The sequence below is a fragment of the Triturus cristatus genome, chromosome 6, assembly GCF_964204655.1.
Source record: "Triturus cristatus chromosome 6, aTriCri1.1, whole genome shotgun sequence".
NCBI lineage: Eukaryota > Metazoa > Chordata > Amphibia > Caudata > Salamandridae > Triturus > Triturus cristatus.
The window spans coordinates 1747787742-1747809396 of record NC_140589.1 but is presented as its reverse complement, the minus strand read 5'-3'; the positions used below and the strand labels follow the sequence as shown (position 1 = coordinate 1747809396).

The window sequence follows — 21655 nt, the reverse complement described above, 5'->3', positions numbered from 1 at the left end:
CCGGGGTACATCTGCGCAGAGTCCTTTAGTTCGCTCGAGGGTTCCGCTCCACTTGATGCGGCGACAGCACAGTCCTTGCTGGGGTGGATGTGGCTTGACACCCTTATTCTTTCACCTTGTCTTGCTGTGGGATGGCGCGGCATCCCGGTGACACACTGTTTCTTCTTCCTGCGCTTCTGGCGCATTCCTGCGCGCCTCCGTCGCGTTCCTGTGCACTCCCCATTGTGCATCAGTCTGACCTTGCGGTGCATGCCTCGCTGCCTCTCCTCCATGCCTCTCTATTCCATTCCTGCAGCTGGTGCAATGCTGCTCTCCGGCCACTAGATGGCAGTGCAGGGTTTTCACTTCACTTCCCTCAGCAGCAACCTTCTCTGCTGCAAACCTGTTCTTCCTTGAATGTTCTTTCCTTTTCCAGGCTCCGGTGGAGTGCAGAGGCAGGAGCCAAGCAGACCAGTGGAGTCCAGATGGGGCCAGAGCTGCAGCAGAGCAGTGGAGTGCAGGACCGTGGCTAGACGACAGCAGGTAAGTCTCTTTACTTTTCTTTATCGGAGAGGCAGGGGGCCACAGGCATTGACAGAGCTGCACGGGTCCAGGCATTGTCAGAGCTGCACAGGTCCAGGCATTGTGTTGTGTGTGTACGAGTTGGGGGAGACTACCTCGCTCGCCACGCTGTGCTTGCCAGCACATTTGGGACTTCTGGGGCATGATGGCAATCAGTGCCGACGCGCACTCGGTTGCAGGTCACTTTTGGCGTCGCTGGCCGCTTGCCTCTCTTGTGGGGAGCTGCTGGGGTCCTGCGAGGTGGGGCATGACCCTCCATGGCCGGCGGCGGCCGTTCTGTGCAGTTAGGATCGCCCTCCCTGCCCGCGGCATCGTCCTGCAGTCTTCGCGTGGCAGGGAGGGGGAGGGGGTGCCGGCATGGTCATCTCTGTGCGGGGTAGGCACCCGCTGGTTCACTTTCGTCGCGCAGCACTCCCTCTTCATGAGCGGTTGACTCGCGCTCAATTCTGCCGGGACACAGGCACCGGGGGTGCACCCGGACTTGGCGCCATTTCCGCTGCAATCCTTATCGCGCCTGCAGCGCTCTGACCTGGCAGCTGCTTCCTTTACGGAATCCTCTGGGCAGCAGGCTCACCTTCGGCCCGGCCGGGCTTCACTTCCACGCGGGTGGGCTCCGCTTTGCTTTCACATCGATACCGCCCCGCAGCCGGTCTCTTTGCCTCACGGACCGCGCGGGGGGGGGGGGGGTTTGTTGGTGTCTCTCTTCTGCTTTCACTCTGTCGCGGCGGGGTAGGCTCCCGTCCGCTTCTCGTTTCGCGCGGCTCCTCACCTTCGGCCGGCGGGCCTCTTCTCTTTCCGCGGGTGGGCACCGCGTGGCACACGCCTCTTGCGGGTGGGCTCCGCTGGCCGTGCTTTCTTCCTCCTACCCCAGGCAGATCGCAGCCGATGCGGGTGGGCTCCGTTCGGTGCGCGCTGTTCCGGGCACTTCCCCCCTCGCCGGGACTAGTCTCGGCAGGCGCCTGAGGTGCGGGGTGGGCTCCCGGTCACCTCGTGGATTGGGGTCACTGCGACGCGGCCGATGCGGGTGGGATCCGCACGGCTCGCACTCTCCACCGGGCACAGCGGCAGGCGCGACGGGGTCGGGGTGGGCACCCGACTTCCTCGCCGTCTCTCTGGGGCGGCATGCACGCCCGCTGGTCTTCGATGCGGGCTGGGTACCGGTCGCTGCTCACGCCCGGGGCTCTTCACACGCCCGGCGTCGATCAGGCGCTGTCCGTGCCTGCTGGGGTTGACACGCAGGCAGCTCTCACCCCTCCTTTCATCTTTGCTGGGCTGCTGCACGCCAGGGCACAGCCCCCTCGTCGCCAATGTGGTGATTGGGCCCTCAGGCCCTCATGTATAGAAATGAAGGACACAGACACCGGATGACTTGTACGGTAAACTGGCCACGAGCACGTGCGCTCGGCCCCTTTTATTGTCAGGGTCACCTGACTCGTGACGCCTGTGGTGGGTGGGTGTTCAGTGTGGGTTACAGTCAAGTGGAACACTAGAATGTATCCAGCCGGATACTACATCACCGACACAAAGACAGTTGGAGTCGTCATCCTGTGCAAGAAGGGTTTTCTGTACAAAAGCCACTAAAGTGACCAGGGACCACAGAGGGAGGTTCCTTACCTTGACAGTTGAAAGGGGCACGGACACACTCCTCAGCCTCTATGCCCCAAACGAAGCGCAAGACGTATCCTTAAGATAGACACTCGCAAATCCACAAAAAATGTCACACATGCAAAAGCTGCATATTGATTAATTTATTAAATATGCAAAAACAAAACCACAGATGCGTTTCAGCCTCCTGGCCTTTTTCAATGTCGATTCACTCATCTGCCAATTAATAACAGGCTACAAATAGACTGCATGCCAAAACAGGATTAATGTGGCAGCCAATTTGTCATGTTTTTGTTAGACATTTGTTTTCACATGATATGCATTGATATCTTGCAGCAACAATCTCAATCTAAAGCAATTCAATTTCATGTAGGTTATATATTCACCTAGAAATATCTATATGTATTTTTACAATTTCGCCCTGGATGGGCCCACGTAATTAATGTATTCTTGCTATTTCACACATCTAGTGCTGCAAGTTACAATTACATTATTAATTTGATTGTGCCCTGGATGGGACATGCACGTCTAAACAGCTATATAGATACCACATGACTCTTTCCCTGATGATATAAACATTACCATATAGCCACAAGATATGTATGAAATATAATTAATCGAATATAATCAATCAAATACATTAGCTATATGTTGACAGGGGAGAGTGTTCTATGGCTATTCGCGGCACCCACTATGAGTGAACGGTGGCTTCGGTGGAAAAGTAAAACGAATTAAGATAGACACTCATGGACAATTGAGCTCTGTCAGGGGCGGCATCATAGTGGGTAGGGATTTCATCCTGGTCTGGGACCCTGTTCTGGACAGAAACACAACGCGTGTTCTGGGTACGGGAGTGGAATACTTACGAAAGAGCTTTCGTACATGGGTCTGGTTGAAGCCTGGTGATATCTGCACCCGGACTCAAAGGACTACTCACATGTGCACCTGTCTTATTCCTGCATCGACTACATGTCTGTCACTTCCTCCCTGCTGCGAAACCTAACATCAGCGCAGATTTCTGACATCTCCATACCATGCCACGCACATGTGGAGCTTATGTGGACACTGCGAGCATCTGGCATTTCTCCCCCAACTCTTATGGGACCCAGTAGATAAGGCAGCTATAAAAGACACCAGCACCGAATACTTTACACTTTACACTCAACTTCTTTCCCGACACTTTCCCCCACACCCTCTGGGATGAGTTTAAGGCCACAATCTATAGAGTGATGTCTTCAATCTCTATAGCTAGGGCTCAGGAGGTGCGCCTATCTCTCCCTCGAATGCTCTAATAAGCAACATCCTACACTGAGGGTCAAACGACAACTGGCCATACTGCATGGTCAACTCCGAGAACACAAAGTTAAGAAAGCAGAGCATTCACTTCTAGCGCTCAAGCAATGGTACTATGAAGGGGGTGACAAAGTGGGTACACCCCTGGCACGTTGATTGCGCCAACAACTCACCAGGTCCCACATCGCCGACATCAGACCAGGTGAACCCAGCTGGGTTATCAAAGCGACAGACAATCAGGAGGCCTTCCTAGCCTTCTACCAAAGTCTTTACACTTCCGGGGGAGAGGACCCACCCAGATAGCCTCATACCTCCAGGACTGCACTCGGCAGCCGCTAGACCCCTGCCTAGTCCATGAACTGGAATAACCCTTCTCTATCACTGAGAACCGCAGGGCCCTTAAAGAGCTCCCCATTGGCAAATCCCCAGGCCTGATGGTCCTCCCCCGGCTTTCTATATGTTTTTTCTGCCACAGCTCCAGAATCACTTGCTCAAGCTTTAAGATGTATTCACCCAAACAATAGGCCTCACCCCTACCATGTCTAACGCAGAAATCACGCTCATCCCCAAGCCTGGCAAAGACCTGACACTCTGCTCCTCCTATTGCCCGAAAGCCCTGCTCAACACTGAAGCTAAACTCCATACCAAAATGTTGACCAACCGCCTGGAAGATCTGTTCCTCTGCTTAATCAACCCCGACCAGGTCTGCTTCTTACAGCACAGACAGAGATCAGACAACATCCACCACCTTGCCCATCTCGTTGAGATAGCTCACAGACATGCCACCCTACCCTTCTCTACTGTGTAAATGCCGAAAAGGCTTTCGACAGGGTGAGCTGGGCTCTCTTAAGGGCATCTCTGCAGAAAATTGGGCTGGGCCCCCTAAGGGTTAGCAGGATCATGGCTTCCTACTTGGCACCTACTGCCTTAATTCGAGTTAACAGGCAGGCGACTCACTCCTTTCCACTGATACAGGGCACTCTACAGTGTTGCCACCTCTCCTCCCTGCTGTTTACCCTTGTGGTGGAACCCCTCGCCATCCACCTTCGGCAATCCTCTGACAGCAATTGCATCCCCTTTGGGGCCAAGATCATAAAGTGGTCCTTTATATGGACGACCTTCTCCTGGCACGTACGGAGCCAGATACCTCTCTCACTGCAGAGGTTGAGACCATTCAAACCTATGAGCAGGTTTCTGGGTATAAGATCAACCTGGCCAAGTTGCAAGCACTTAACCATACCCTCTTGCAACAATACTTTCATCGCCTACTGGCACTAACCCATTTTCTGTGGTCTTCTAACTCCATCCAGTACTTAGGCCTCACTATTATAAACACTCTAGCCACATGGATGCGGGCTAATTGGCCACACTATTGCAAAGCGATACTTTAAGACCTCTGGCGCTGGAGACCACTACAGATCTCGTGGTTGGGCAGAGTCAACATGGTAAAAATGACCATCCTCCCCCAGCTCCAATATCTTTCCCAATCACTGCCTACCCCCACCTCCTCCGAAGACATTAAACGAATGCTGGGGGACCGCCGCTCCTTTATCTGGAAGCAGAAATGTCCTTGCATTTCCAAGGTGCTCCTTATGCTCCCACGAAACTGGGGAGGGCTTGCTTGTCCCAACCTCCAGGACTACTAGTGGGCTGCCCACCTAAACTACATCTCTGAATGGGTAGTGTGAAAGAGCGAGAAAAAAATGGTTAAACATGGATCAGGCTGTTGCCTGTCGCCCGCTCTGGGATCTGGCTTGGCTCCTGTAACAACGACAAACTAGCTATTGGGAGGGGTCTGACCACATTCCCATTGCCAAACAACCCCATTGCGTGGAACCCCAACTTCTCTCCCGCTCTCCCTCGGGACTCTTTCCCAGACTGAGTGAGGGGTGAATGTAGAATTCTTCAGGACTTATCCCAGGAACAGATTATCGAACATTTTGACCAGTGCAAAACTGAATTTCATCTCCCTTTCATCAACTCGCCACTGGTACTTTCAGTTACGACATTGGGCTCTTCACCCTCCCAACACCAGCAGCCACTTGCTCCCTCACCTCTTTTGAAACTCTAGTTCGCAGCTTCGAAGGATCCCCTGGCTTGGTGTCACAGACATATCATGTGCTCCAACAATAACGTCTCTTACCACGCGATCCCTATCAGTGGAAACGGGCCACTGATAACACTCCAAATATTACCCATAAACAGTGGAAACAGCTATGGAGGGAGATTCCACATATACATAAAAGCATTCCCCAGCAGGAGGCAGCCCACAAGGTAATGTTCCAGTGATATTACACCCCAGCCTGCCTACACTCTATATATCCCACAGTCTCAGCCTCCTGCTGGCGATGTGAGGCACAGGTGGGCGATTTCATCACATATGGTGGGCTTGTCCTGTTCTCAATACCTTTAGGAAGGAGATTTTAAGCCACATAAAGGGTGCTGTGGGTTACCCTATTCTGGAAGACTATCACACAATCATTCTGGGGTTGCGCCCCACAATGCTAGAATCAATGACCCATGTGGACTGGTATCTCATAAGCCTCATGATTGGTGCTGCCAAGTTGCTCATAACTTGAGCTTGGAAGTCCCCTTCCGACCATCCAGCAGTGTCTTGGTTCATGCATATCTGGCACACCATTGCAATGGAACAAATGATGCACAAACTGTCTTATACAGATAAAAAAAATCCTGCGCCTATGCTCGCCCATCATTGAATACATGTCCCATCTAGAATTCCTATGCTTCCAACCCCCCCCAGACTCCATGCTCGTCACCTATTTGACTTGCCGGAGTAGTAAGGGGAGTCCCCTCCACCCCCCTGGCAGCCTGTAACGAGGATTTCACAGAAACCAGCGCCACCCACTGCCCATTGTGCCCCAATACCAAGAGCCTTTGACTGAAGACCTAACGACCTTCCATGGTCCCCTTCCTCTTCCTTTCCACCCCCTCCCCATTAGTTCTATTGTTGCGCTTTCTGACTATGCATATAGTGGCGTGGGAGCAAGGCACCATGCCCCCTTTCTAACTAGGAGAGCATTGGTATGCCCACAGGCCTTTAGATACCCTCTTGACCATGACAGTTTCAATATATCCACTGGGGAAAAGGGTTAAAAAAATGTTGTTCTGTAAGTGCTGCCAATGTTATGTGTATGCTAATTGGTGCTTTTGTTTCCCACACTGCGAATGTACTGTAACTTTGAAAAATTTCAATAAACAGAGTTTGAGTAAAAATAAAAAAAGACACTAGCCAGAATTACAATATTCATATTTGAACATTAAGATATAAAAGAATATTCTTATCACTATTAATAATTAACATTAAAAAAAATGTGCTACCATTTCTAAACTTTGAACCCTGAAATTAAAAATTGAATCATAATCCAAAATGAACAATCCTAAAATAAGAAAATATAAAAAAATATTTTAAATAAAAAATCAAAAATCTTTTATTTTACAATGGCATAATTTTGAACATAACATTTATTGAAATATGTTAATTAGGGTATTTTGTTAAACAGATTATATAATTTACATTGTTTATATGCATTTTTAAAAATTAATTATTTTAATAACAATTATTTTATGTATTTTTTGTTTTTAAACATTTTATAATTAACATTTTTATTTTACAATTTACCATGGAATATTTTTGAAATTTATTATAACGAATACATATATGAATTAATTATAAATTATTATTTATTAAAATTGTTACCATTACAAAATAACTAAAAATTATGCAATAATAATTTGCATATCAATAAAATAATTAGCATTACATTTACATTAAAATATCCACTTTTTAAAAATCTTACTAAAAACATAAATAAAAAAAATTGATAGGCATATAGAATCAAACAATATAATAAATACATACAAATACAACAAATGATATTAAATACAATGATATTTTCTAAATCTATATTTTTTAAACGATATTAAAAACATCACTTAACATGATATTTTTACCTTTGAACCTTTGATATTCCTCTTAATGATATGTTTGACATCCCGATATTCTTGACAAGATATTTTTGTATCACAGTATGTTTTATTCAATATTTTGTCCAAACACTGTGCTAGAACTCTCTAAATAAAGGATTCGCTGTCTGGCTGTGAAGCAGTAAAACACTCATGAACACGTATGTGACCATGCCGATGAATGTATTAAAACTTTACAACAGCCTCGCTGAGGAGGTCTATTAGCTTTCATAGCAGCCCTTTGGTGTGCTTAATACGGTGGGAGATGAGTCCCCATAGAAATGCAATGCTTACCCTTTTGTAACTAAACCTGCAAGCAAGTAATGTAAATGGTATTTTATGTACGTGATGCTTCTTATGAGTGTGGTTCTAAGCACTACGGTCTTATGATTTATAAACTCTGGCACATTGAGCTAAAACACCTGGTTCAGCAACTTTGCAAAACAGCTAAGTTGCACAGGCAAATTTCAGATCCTGAATCACAGAATCAGGATATTTTTTCCCTCACATAGTGCATTAATGAACTAGGAAAATCTACATTTGAAAAGGCATAAGGGGTGGTAAAATCAGAGTGCCCTGCCTGGGCATCGCACAGGAGTAGGTGAACACACACAGACCAGTAGGTCTATGGGACTTCCAGGACTCCAGCAGAGAGATTCCCACCCTCAAAACTCCTGTTAAAAGTGATAACATTTCAACGGGAGAACTGCAAGAATATCACTAATGGCATGAGCCATTCCATGTTTGCCAATCAGGATTTCAACCTATGAGTAGGAATATTCAAGATTCTGGTGCTCTGATTTATGCAAAAGAAACACATTTGCAATGCCCTCCCACATTCTTGGGGACAGTCTCAGAGCCTACGGAGAAAATTAAAAACCTCAGCATATTATTTGATTCTTACCCCTCTTGGTCCCCCCCAGCTCTCTTCCAAATGAACATAGTAGCCAGATAGAGAAACCTCCAATGTTTCACCCTATTGAGTTTCCTGCTAACTTACCAAGCAAACCACCTGATGAAGCTGCCACAATACCATTATGGGATTGATACTGGTCTCCCCATAATCTCAACATGTTAACCATCAGTCAGTAAGCATGGCCTTCAATTTTGAAAATACCCGACCACATCAAACTAGCTTTACAAATGCTCCTTTAGCTGCCATAGAATTCCAAGACTAAGGGACTGATTACGATGTAGGTCATACCGCCACCGACAGGCTGTCAGTGGCAGACTGACCGACCGACCGACAGCCCTTTGGTACCTCAGCCAAATTACAATCCAAACGGTCAGACCTTAAACGGTCAGGGGACAGACCACCGCCTCTGCCATGATATGTGATCCCATCGGGCGGCGGTCAGAACCGCATTCCCGATTGGAGGCGGTGCCGCGGCATGCCCCGCCATCGGGATTACGATATCCCTTTCCGACAGCCTTTGCATGTCTGAAAGACAGCCATGAAAAGGCTGTCGGAAATGGAGTTTGGGGGCCCCAACAGGTGCCCCTTTCTGTCGTGGGCCACTGTAAAGTGGCCCTGGAGGCACACTGTGCATGGAGGTGCAGGAAGGGCTTTTTACACTGCAACATGTGCTGAGGCCCATTTCCTGGGCCACAGCACAAGCCGCCGTGTAAAGGAGCACTTTGAGGCTGGATCACCAACTGCTTGTCGGCGGTTTTCTAACCGCCGCAATAGTGGTTGGCGGTCCAACTGACCGTCATCATAAGGCCCTACATTCTCTCCTCTATGCATAATGATGTTTAAAACAAGGGTCCATTGTACATGCAGAAGCTGGGAGCAATAATGCACTAGCCAGGACAGGAAGCTTCAGTTGTTTATTTTACAGGCCATCAGCATGAAGGGATTCAACAGATAAAGCCATAAAGACAAGCCTGTGGACTGCAGGGTCCCTCTCTGTAAATCTGACAACTACATGGCAACCAAAGTACCTACTGTGTGAGAAACCCATGAAAATGTAACTCTTCAAGGAAAGCTTTGATAAATAAGACCTCAACATTTAGGGGCCGATTCCGATCCGGGTCGGAAAGCACTCTGACCGAGCCGGATCCAGAGTGTTTTCCGACCGAGCAGGAGTCCTGCAGTCCGACCGAGCGAGTACGATGCAGCCGTATGCTGCCGAACAAGGTTTGGTCGGACTCCTATAGAAGTCAATGGGAGCCGGTCGTATGACGCTTACATGGGCTCCCATTGACTGAATGGGTACATCGCGGACAAGGGCGCCCCCTACAGTGGGTACGCGCCGGTGCCATCCGCACCGTATATGCCTGTGTTGGGGAGACCCATGGGTCTACCCCTGGTCTACCCCTGTGTCCGAGTCGTAGGGCTGCGGCTGACAGGGGGTCCGACGTAGACCCCCAAAGGCAACCACCCGGACAATTTGCTCGTAGTTTTTCCGGCCGGATTGCGTTCGGTGCCCTTACGCCCTGGATCGGAATCGGCCCCTCAGCATCTGAGGAACTCCAGATTTCCAGACTCCAGCTGTATGTGGTCTTCAGCAATGTGTATTCTTACCTGCACAACTATTTAGACTTCATAACCTATCCTGAAAGGAGCACCTCGGTGCACAATGTTCACAAATCTATTATTCAAGTAAAGCATTATTGCGCCAAATACGGGAAAGATTGATTTACCAGTGATGGACAGGAGGTGGTTTGATAATCACGCAGGCCACCCCTGCAACTGGGCAGCAGTGTCGGAAGGTACAAGAGTAAGGATGGAGGTTGTTGTAATAATATATAATGACCATGTATTTATAGGGTAAACGAGATGGCACACCCATCGCGCCCCTTTAGAAGGTTTTAAACAGAATTCGAACATCGCATTATTGAAGTATGAACTTTGGTCACGCCCAGAATCAGGCGGATCAAGTATTGGCTGAAGCTGGGTGAATTGTGATTGGTTAGTAGTATGTAGGACCAGAGAGGGAGCACTTTGGAAGCTTCCAAAGTAGTAGCCTAACTGAGTTTGCAGGTTGGCCACGCCCAAGATAAGCCAGGTCAGGCATTATGACATTGCATGCGCGTGATTGGCTTTCACCATGGAGGACCAGAGAGGGTACATCCTTCGAATATGTTAAACAGTGGCATGGAAAAGAGATGATTTGATTGGCCTAGAAGCAGTTTAAATAGAAAGAGGTCAGAGGTGGCTGGCTCGTGGCGGGATTTATCGAACCAGCCGGGAAAGAAGGCACGCTGGATTCGAACGCGCTTCTAGTCAGGTGAGAATAGGGAATGGGAGGTCTGCTGTGTTTGGGGCAGCGCCAGAACTGCTTAACGGAAGGGACGGTTTTATTCCTTAAACACAGCAAAGTACGATTGTTTTGGTTAATATACCTTTAAGAACGGAGGCTACATTATGCAATATTCCTTTAATGCAGTCCAAGCAGCCGCTTACATCACAATATTAAAAGGATAGAACAATAGCAACACATGAAAGGCATCAACAATCTGCCTCTTTTAAATGCGGCTCCAAGCAGATAAGTTCATTTTCCTTCATTACCATTATTCATTTGTATCTCTATTTTGAAGTTCCTGTGGTGATGCGTGCCTAGAACACTGCTCTGTCATGGAACCGGAATCCCTCGGAGATTCCAGGACAGGCAGTTACCTCTGGGCCCCTGTTGGGATTAACTAGCTTTCCCTCCTCACTGTTACCAATAAATCCTTTCAATTTACTGAGAGCGTCCGGAGCATACTTCAGTAATTTGGCGACGATCGGACAGACCTACGAAGCGTGCGGCCATCGCCCGAAAACGTAAGAGACACTCTCATGATTTTTTTTTTGTATCCGGATTCACGGAAGCGTTAAACAGGGGTCAGAGAATCTGTGAGACTTTTGAGTTTTCGTCAAGCTGTTTGACTTCCCTTCTTTGCGAGGTGAGATTTGTGGTTTTGTTCCCTCGCCTTTATTATTCCCATTACGTTGCGCATTAACACAAGCTCAGCAGCGCGAGACAGGATCGCTTCATTTGAATCCTGCGCGCGCCCGTGAAACTAAGCTGTACGAAGCCGCGTAACACGCAGAAGTGTGTTAAATGTTCTGCGTATAGCCGCGTATAGCAGCTTTTCAGCAAGCGAAGGGAAACAAGCTAAAACGAGCGTGGAAGCCAGCTATTCCTCCTGGCTCATTGCGCTGATTGATTCAATTTAATATTGCCCCGATCTCACCTGATTTAGGACGTGACACTCCCTCATTGCAGCCTGCCCTCTGATCCTACTGCACTGCATCTTGGGACATCATTAGACATTCAAAATAGGAAAAAGACTCTCACCTTAACTTCCAGCTGCATCTCAACCTGAAATAGAAAGAAGACTTTGCTTCACAATTGGGATTTCAAATGATATTTTTCAACAGCAATTTGCACGTTTTTCAAGTCACACTAAAAAAAAAAAAGAAGAGAGAGAGAGAGATAAGAAGAGAGTGAATATTATATACAAACACAAGAATTATTTTTAAAAAAAAGAATCACAACAGCGATTTGCATGCTTTATCAAGAATTTTTTTTGTGTGCAAATTACAGCGATTTGCACGCTTCATTGTCCTTTACATCAACAAAATTACCATTTTCTCTATTCAGTTTAAAAAAAAAAAGAAATCGACAACAGCGATTTGCACGCTCTTTCAAGAAAGTCACTCGTGCAAATTACAGCGATTTGTGCGTTTTTTTTTCTCTTCATTTACATCCAAACCAACATGCAGAGTGTCCAAGCACCAGCACCATTCCTACAAGATCCCGGAGAACCACCTTTAGAGTGGAACTTATAGCTAAGATCTTTTAAAGCATATCTAGGAGCTATTGATGCACATAAGTTCAGACCAGAAAGACAGAAAAGTCTCATGTACTATAATTTGGGAGTCGAAGGCCAAGATATCTACGATCATCTACCTGAACATGTCCCTGCAGAAGATGAAGATTTGGATGAATTTGAGACTGCAATTGCTCAACTAGATAAATATTTCTCGAAAACAAAAAATATGGTTGAACATAGGTACAAATTCTTTACGAGAACACAACAACCTAACGAAAGTATAGACACTTATGTCACTGCACTGAAAATGTTAGCATCAAAGTGTGAATTTGACAACTTCACTGCGGAACTAATACGTGACCAATTAGAAGCTAGATGCTACTCTAAGAATATACAACAAAGGTTGCTTGCATGTAAAAATCCAACTTTAGATAAAGCTATATATATAGCTAAAAGCATTGAGGGTTCCTCCATCGATGCAAAGTTACTTGAAGAATCTTTAGCTAAATCCACAATTCCTGGCACAGTTGTCAACAAACCAAATTCTACAAAAAAATCCTCAAACCATTATTATACCCAGAACATTTAACAGGCCAAATTTCTCTGTTCAACAATTCCAGAAAGTATTTTGTTACAGATGTGGTTCACCTTCACATGTTTCTTCATTCAGATATTGCCCTGCTCTTGGTCAACAATGTAAGAAATGTGAAAAGATAGGCAATTTTCTAAAAATTTGCAGAGCAGGCAAGCCTACTAATGTTCATTGTGTTTTAAATGATTTTGGCAATAATTTTGATGAAGAAGATCCTGAGGGTAAGCAAGAATTACTTTTAGGTGTTAGATGTGTTAACTCTAACGATGAAGACCTAGTAATTGATCCAAATCTTAATGTTTCTATTGAAGGTCATGCTATACAACTTTTAGTTGATACTGGTGCATGCATAACTATTATCTCCAATGATATTTTTTAAAAATACTGGTATAATAAAACTTTACTTCCTCCAGATATTCCTACAGTAGCATTTCAAGGATGCAAAGTAGACCTCATTGGCTTCTTCTGGGCTGACATTAAGATTTTAGATGAATCAATCAATGGTCATATGTATGTCGCAAAAAAAGGGATCAATGTTTTAGGCTTAATTCATCAAGCTGAATTTGGTATTACAATCAGACCAGGTTTGGAACAACCTATTTCCTTTGAAAAGAAAAGACTAGGTTCAGTAAGCAACCACAACAACACTTGAGTCAAAAAGTTCAGTAAAGTTTTTCATGACAAATTAGGCAAAATTTCAGACGTTACCTATTGCATTAAGGTCAAACATGATGTTGCCCCTGTCAAACATAAGTTATGTACCATACCAATCAGTGTGAGAAGTGACCTTTCTGCCATGCTCAATGATGTGTGTTCACTAGGTAAAAACTGATGGAACTTTGTGGTTATCTCCCATTGTTTAAGCGAAGAAAAAGAATGGGGAATTACGCATGTGTGTGGATTTGAGGAGTGTGAATGAAGCTATCTGGATAGATAACTACTCCCTACCTAGGATTGAAGACCTAATAACTAAAGTTGGCCAAGCCAAGTGGTTTAGCAAATTATACTTAAAAGCGGCTTACCACCAAGTTGAATTAGATGAAAGTTCCCGTCATTTGACTGCATTCGTAACCCCTGATGGAGTTTTCAAATTTTGTCGCATGCCATTTGGCATCGTCTCTGCAGTCTTCCAAAGACTCATGTCAGACATGTTGTCAGGACCAGCAGACCAGGCGCTACAGTGATCCCCAAGCGAAAAGGAGTAAGACTGGAATCTAAGATGGCCGCCGCTGTTGGAACGCGTGAGCAGCAGGTTAGCGCTCTAGCGTTCCAGGTCAATCAGTAGGATCCAGGTGTCAGCCCGGTGGAGAGGCGCACTTCACCGGAGTCGTGAGGAGAGAGAGTCGTCGATTGTGCCACGCGTCTGAGAAGAGAATTCATCGTCAAGTTTGAGAGGAAAACAAGTCCAAGTTTCAGAGCACTAAGTAAGACTGTTCCGTAACTCACCTCAGAGTATATTAGTAAGAGTTACTTGCCTTCGAAAAAACGAACTTTAAGCGAAGGAAGACGAGCTCATGCTTATCTCGCTTATCCTAGAATATTATGTCATAAGTACCAGTATATTTCTGAAACGAAGTTTGTGAGGAGAATTTTAGTGATAACGAGAAAAATAATACTTATGTTCCTCAGTTGAAAAATCCAGTCAGCAGTCAGAGAAGGAACCCGACTTCCAATCCACAGAGAATAGCCTTTTGAACTGATATTACCTCAGGGTAGTGTGTAAATAGAATAGAGCGCTGAATCAACATAGTGGGGCAGATCTCCCTCGAAGGTAGCGATAAAAGACTCCCAAGAAGCCTCCTAGGAAACTTTCCAGTTGAGCAGATATAGGGGCAAATAAAACGAGGAAAAAGAAAAGAAGAGAAGCATGGTAGCAGTACACTATAAGTAGAAGAAGAAGTACTCACCAACCAGAATCCAGTTAAAGGCGCCGTCAGTGGTAACTAGGGTAAGAGAGCCCGTAGAAGCAAAAGAAATAAAAGTTAAGTAGAGGGAGAGAGTAGGGACAAACTAAAAGAGATTACTTGTTATTGCAGGAAAAAACTACACCACAAGGCGACACCACCACCACACAACAGAAGAGGAGCATCGGTCACTAAAGTTAGGGTGGGTATAACCTAAGACAGGTCACTCAGGGCATAGAAGAGTAGAGTGTAGAGTAGAGCGCTTAATAAATATTTATTTTTCCTTACAGTATATCCACTTCAATCACAGCAGTGGAAGATAGAAAGAGCGACAACATTCAAGAAAGAAAAAGACGTAGTGACTGTCTCTTCTCTGTCCAATTCCCCTTTCCCCCCCCCCGGTTTTCTTGGGCCACTCGTATCAATAGGCGGGAGGCCCAGAGAGCTGGGAAGGGGCGTTGGGAACATTCTGCTCCCGAGCGATCCAGAAGAGCACAGAGCCTGACAGAGTGAAGTGCCCACGTTTTTTATTCGCTCTTGAGCAGAATGGCTGAGGGTTTGGACTTGAAAAAATTAGGAGAGGTTTTAGAAGGAATCCAAAGAGAGTTAATTTCCGTTAGAGAGGAGAATAGGGAATTGCGAAAGGAAACCACAGATTTAAACTTAAAAATGAGTGGCATAGTCTCGGACCCAAGTTTCAGGTACCCAGTTAATTCAGAAGGAGCTGCCAGTGAGTCTTCAGGCACTCAGCCTAAAGTAACGACACAAGTAATTCATTCCTTGTCACCTGTAATTCCATTGGCGCCCCCAGAGCGTTTTAGTGGAGATCCCCAGAAGGCACAGGTATTTTTGACCCAATGCACGTTGCATTTTATGTGTCGTCCGGCATTATTTCCCGATGCGCAGTCTAGAGTGGCCTTCATATTGTCGTACTTAAGTGGAGATGCGGCGTCGTGGTCAATGCCTCTGGTCACCTGTAACGCCCCATTATTATATGATCTGGATGAATTCAAGAAGGAATTCCTTCGCATTTTTGACAGAAGAAGAGTATCCCAGGCCACAGACAATGAACTATTGGAAATAAAACAGGGAAGCAGAGACCTAGTAGCTTACTTGGCTCAATTTAATAAGTTGGTGGTAGAAACTGAATGGCCCGAGAACAAGAGAGCTGCTGTGTTTTATCGAGGCCTAAAGGATGAGTTGAAAGACGCATTAGCACAAGTACCCAATCGTCCCACGGAGATATCAGCATTGATCGATCTAGTCTTAGAAATTGACTTCCGTCAAGGAGAGAGAAGAGGAGAAAGGAAGCGAGATTATCGTCCAAGTGTGGCTCGGTTTGATCGGGTGAGAACAGAAAGCAGCAAGGAAGGTGACGTTGCCCGTGGGGGAGAGCCCATGCAGATTGGGACAATTCGAGGTCCACTTTCCAAGGAGGAGAAGGAAAGAAGGAGGCTGAACAAGCAATGTTTATATTGTGGAGGATCTGGGCATTTTGTTCGGGATTGCCAGAAGAAGCCCAAGCAGAAGCCGGCGGGAAACGCCTTACACCACCAGTAAGTCGAGTTGGACTGGTGGTTGCAGATGAAGAAACAGCTCCAAATACTCATACCCTGGCGAATACCTTGCAGTCTGCAGCTCCGCACTTAATCTTAATGATGACGCTGCATTACCGAGAACAAACATTACGGCGAGTCGCAGTGATGTTAGATTCGGGAGCAACAGGCAATTTCTGTGACCTGAAATTCGCGGAAAAGATTGGATTGAGGGCCATCAAGAAGGAAAGAAGTGAGGCAGTTCGAGCAGTAGATGGCACAAATCTTTCATCTGGACCCATAGTGAGTCATACTGAAATAGTGGAGTTGGAATCTGAAGAAGGTCATCGAGAAGATCCTCAATTCAATTTGATCGATGCTCCACAGTTCCAATTAATCTTGGGGTTACCATGGCTCACCGAACACAACCCTACAATAGATTGGGGAGCTCGTACGGTGGCCTTGAACTCAGAATATTGTAAGGAACACTGTTATTTGGGAGGTCCCGGACATCAAGAAAAAACCCAGGCCTTTCTTTTAAGCGAAGGGAAGTCTACGATCTGTGTGATCAACACCGTAGAACTGCCTGAAGAATATGTAGAGTACCAAGATGTATTTAGTGAAATGGAGGCGGAAAGACTTCCTCCGCATCGAGACTTCGATTGCAAGATAGAATTGGAACCCGGATCCAATCTTCCATGCAGTAGAATCTATGCTCTAACTGAGAAGGAGGATGAGCACTTGAAGGAGTATCTGCACAAATATCTGGAGAACGGGTTTATAAGACCGTCACAGTCCCCCGTGTCGTCGCCACTTTTTTTTATTCCAAAAAAGAGTGGGGAATTAAGAACCTGCATTGACTACAGGGCAATAAATAGAATAACGGTTAAGAATCGGTATCCCTTGCCCTTGATTTCTGTATTACTGGATCAGGTGAAGGAAGCAAAAATTTATACAAAATTGGACTTGAGAGGGGCCTACCACCTGGTCCGAATTCGGGAAGGAGATGAGTGGAAGACGGCATTTCGGACAAAACATGGCCTATTTGAATATCAAGTAATGCCGTATGGCCTATGTAATGCCCCAGCAGCTTTTCAGCATTTCATCAATGATGTTTTGAAGGAGTTTATCGATCAGCATGCATTGGTGTATATAGATGACATACTCATTTATTCGAACCACGTGGAAGAACATGAAGAGCATATCAAGAAGGTGTTGCAGAAACTGCGAGAGCACCGTCTTTACATCAAACTGGAAAAATGTGCCTTTGGTGTATCTTCCGTGGAATTCTTGGGTTTTGTGCTCGCCCCCAGTGGGGTGACTATGGACGAGAGTAAAATCAAGGCAGTTCTGGAGTGGGAATCTCCGAAATCCGTGAAGGAAATCCAAAGCTTCATCGGATTTGCCAATTTTTACAGGAGGTTCATTCGAAATTTCTCTCAGAAGTTAATTCCAATGACAAGGCTGCTAAGGAAAGGCGTCAAATTTGAGTGGTCGGAGGAGGCAGAAGAGTCATTCAAACAGTTAAAAAAAGATTTTACTACCGCCCCAATTCTATTGCATCCAGATCCATCAGAGCCATTTTTTGTAGAAACTGATGCCTCCAATTGGGCCTTAGGAGGAGTGCTATCACAGAGACACAAATCAACTGGTCAACTGCACCCAGTGGCCTATCGTTTGAGGAAGTTGACGGCACCAGAAATTAATTATACCATCACTGAGAAGGAGTTGTTGGCAATTAAGGATGCCTTCAAGGACTGGAGACACTACCTAATGGGGGCCAGACATGTGGTAACGGTCTACACAGATCATCGAAATCTGAAATTCTTGAAGTCTGCGAGAACTTTGACACCAAGACAGTTAAGATGGTCATTATACTTTGCGGACTATGACTTCATAATAACTTACCGTCCAGGGGCTCAAAATGGTAAGGCGGATGCCCTATCTAGGAGAGGAACCGAAGAAGTTGTGGAGGAGGTTAAGGACCAGACCATCATCCCTTCAGAGAAAATAATTGGAGCAGTTTTGCGAGAATCACAGGAAAAGAAGAAGCAATTTTCTATGACCAAGGAGGAATTGGAAGAATGGGTGAGAGAAGATTCAGGTCGAGAGGTTCGGGAAGGTTTACCATATCATCATGGGGTCCTTTACTTGCCGACAACAGAAATGCAGCAACAGGCCTTGAAGGAAAGTCACGATGATCTTTTGGCAGGCCATAAAGGAATAACTAAGACCGAAGATCTTGTGAGGCGACGTTTTTGGTGGCCCAATTTGGCAAAGGATGTGCGACAATATGTGGCCACTTGTGACATTTGCGCTAGGGGAAAGCCGGAAAGACAAGCTCCGCAAGGGTTATTACAACCTTTGCCTACACCACCACACCCATGGCACACGATAACCTTGGATTTAATAGTAGATTTACCATCCAGTAAGGGTTATGATACTATTTTGGTGCGTGTAGACGCATTTACTAAGATGGCACATTTTGTACCATTGAAGGGAGTACCCACGGCAGTAATTCTGGCGCATGCCTTTAGCCAACATATAGTTCGAGCCCATGGCATACCCAAGGTGGTGATATCAGATAGGGGGTCCCAATTTTTATCCCATTTCTGGAAGGCCTTCACTAAAAAATTAAGTATTGACTCCAGGTACACGACTAGTTATCACCCAGAGACAGATGGCCAAACGGAGCGCACAAACCAAGAGTTAGAGCAGTACCTAAGACTATGCTTATTAGAACAGGAAGGAGACTGGCCGGATTATCTGTGGGCAGCGGAATTTGCCCACAATAATGCAAAAAACATGTCCACAGGTTATTCCCCCTTTTATTTAAACACAGGAAGGCATCCCCATCAAGCTGTAGATTTTCAAGAGGTAGATGTTCCAGCAGTAACAAATTTAGTTGATCACATGACGAGAGTGCATTCACTAGCCACAGACAATTTAACCAAGGCAAAGGCGACTTACAAATTTTATTCTAATAAAAGAAGAAGGAAGGAACCAGACTTATTAGTTGGAGAGAAGGTTTGGCTAAACACAAAAAACCTTAGGCTCAAGGGGGTTAGGAAGTTTCAACCCAGATTTGTAGGGCCATATGAGATTGAGAAAAAACTAAGTACTGTAAATTATCAGTTGAAGTTACCCAAAGGATTGCGGGTGCATCCAGTCTTTCATGTCTCCTTATTGAAAAAGGTTTCAAGAGATCTACGAGTTAAAATACCCCCAAAACCAATCCAAACTGAATTAGGGGAAGAATTTGAGGTACAGCGAGTCTTGGACTCCAAGATACGAAATGGCCAAATGTACTATTTGTTGGATTGGAAAGGTTATGGGCCCGAAGAAAGAGCATGGGAAGTTTCTTCAAAGATTCATGCTCCTCGTTTAATTAGGGAATTTCACAGGAGATTTCCTAATAAGCCCAGAGTGGGAGGACGTCCTTTGAGAGGGGGTACTGTCAGGACCAGCAGACCAGGCGCTACAGTGATCCCCAAGCGAAAAGGAGTAAGACTGGAATCTAAGATGGCCGCCGCTGTTGGAACGCGTGAGCAGCAGGTTAGCGCTTTAGCGTTCCAGGTCAATCAGTAGGATCCAGGTGTCAGCCCGGTGGAGAGGCGCACTTCACCGGAGTCGTGAGGAGAGAGAGTCGTCGATTGTGCCACGCGTCTGAGAAGAGAATTCATCGTCAAGTTTGAGAGGAAAACAAGTCCAAGTTTCAGAGCACTAAGTAAGACTGTTCCGTAACTCACCTCAGAGTATATTAGTAAGAGTTACTTGCCTTCGAAAAAACGAACTTTAAGCGAAGGAAGACGAGCTCATGCTTATCTCGCTTATCCTAGAATATTATGTCATAAGTACCAGTATATTTCTGAAACGAAGTTTGTGAGGAGAATTTTAGTGATAACGAGAAAAATAATACTTATGTTCCTCAGTTGAAAAATCCAGTCAGCAGTCAGAGAAGGAACCTGACTTCCAATCCACAGAGAATAGCCTTTTGAACTGATATTACCTCAGGGTAGTGTGTAAATAGAATAGAGCGCTGAATCAACATAGTGGGGCAGATCTCCCTCGAAGGTAGCGATAAAAGACTCCCAAGAAGCCTCCTAGGAAACTTTCCAGTTGAGCAGATATAGGGGCAAATAAAACACAAGGAAAAAGAAAAGAAGAGAAGCATGGTAGCAGTACACTATAAGTAGAAGAAGAAGTACTCACCAACCAGAATCCAGTTAAAGGCGCCGTCAGTGGTAACTAGGGTAAGAGAGCCCGTAGAAGCAAAAGAAATAAAAGTTAAGTAGAGGGAGAGAGTAGGGACAAACTAAAAGAGATTACTTGTTATTGCAGGAAAAAACTACACCACAAGGCGACACCACCACCACACAACAGAAGAGGAGCATCGGTCACTAAAGTTAGGGTGGGTATAACCTAAGACAGGTCACTCAGGGCATAGAAGAGTAGAGTGTAGAGTAGAGCGCTTAATAAATATTTATTTTTCCTTACAGTATATCCACTTCAATCACAGCAGTGGAAGATAGAAAGAGCGACAACATTCAAGAAAGAAAAAGATGTAGTGACTGTCTCTTCTCTGTCCAATTCCCCTTTCCCCCCCCCGGTTTTCTTGGGCCACTCGTATCAATAGGCGGGAGGCCCAGAGAGCTGGGAAGGGGCGTTGGGAACATTCTGCTCCCGAGCGATCCAGAAGAGCACAGAGCCTGACACATGTTTACTGGTAACGAACATGTTGCAATCTTTCAGGATGACATTTTAATATTTGCTGTTAGCGAAAACGAACATGACTTTGCACTAAACAATGTTCTAGAGACCTTAGAAAAAAGAGGTGTCACGCTGCGAAAAGACAAATGTACATTCAAAATGTTGTAATGTGCTTATTATCTATACACTCTCCCTACTCTGGTTCTCTGCCTGCCTGCCTGCTCAGCCTTTGATGAGGTATGATAGAATGTTGAGGGTGGTTTGGATTCTAGTGGGATCAGTTGGTGAGAAGGGGCTGAGCAGGGAGGACGCTGCTCCTGGTGGGGCATTAAGAAGGAACAGAACATCTTCCTGTAACATGTAACTAATGATTTGGATCTGAAGAATAAATCATCAATCCTTAATACAAGACCTTGCTTGCGCACTATCATTCCTTTTAACACTGGCGACGAGTTAAAGAACCTGCGTGTACCTTCAAAGGATTTTGGACTTGTGAAACTTAAGAGCCTACCTTGGATGAATTTGGGAATTGAAGAAGTGCATAAAAGGAAAAAAAAAGAAGTAATCTTGCACTCCACAAGCCCCACCAGCGAACAAAAGACCGGTCAGCCCTATCGTGGACGTGCCAGATGATGGACTTGGGTGAGTGTTTCCCCAAAAGACTAGATTGACTGTGGTTTTGGACATTTCTGACCATTTGGGAACGG

General features: G+C 45.6%; 1 long non-coding RNA gene across 1 annotated transcript in view; it reads left to right on the top strand.

Annotated features, from left to right (window-relative positions):
• Nucleotides 1–405: 405 nt before the first annotated feature.
• The window catches only part of LOC146821918 (uncharacterized), a 47308-nt gene continuing 26058 nt past the window's right edge, over nt 406–21655 (top strand). The window contains exon 1 of the long non-coding RNA XR_014962784.1: nt 406–522. This is a non-coding gene — a long non-coding RNA (uncharacterized LOC146821918). The remainder of the gene's footprint in view (nt 523–21655) is intronic.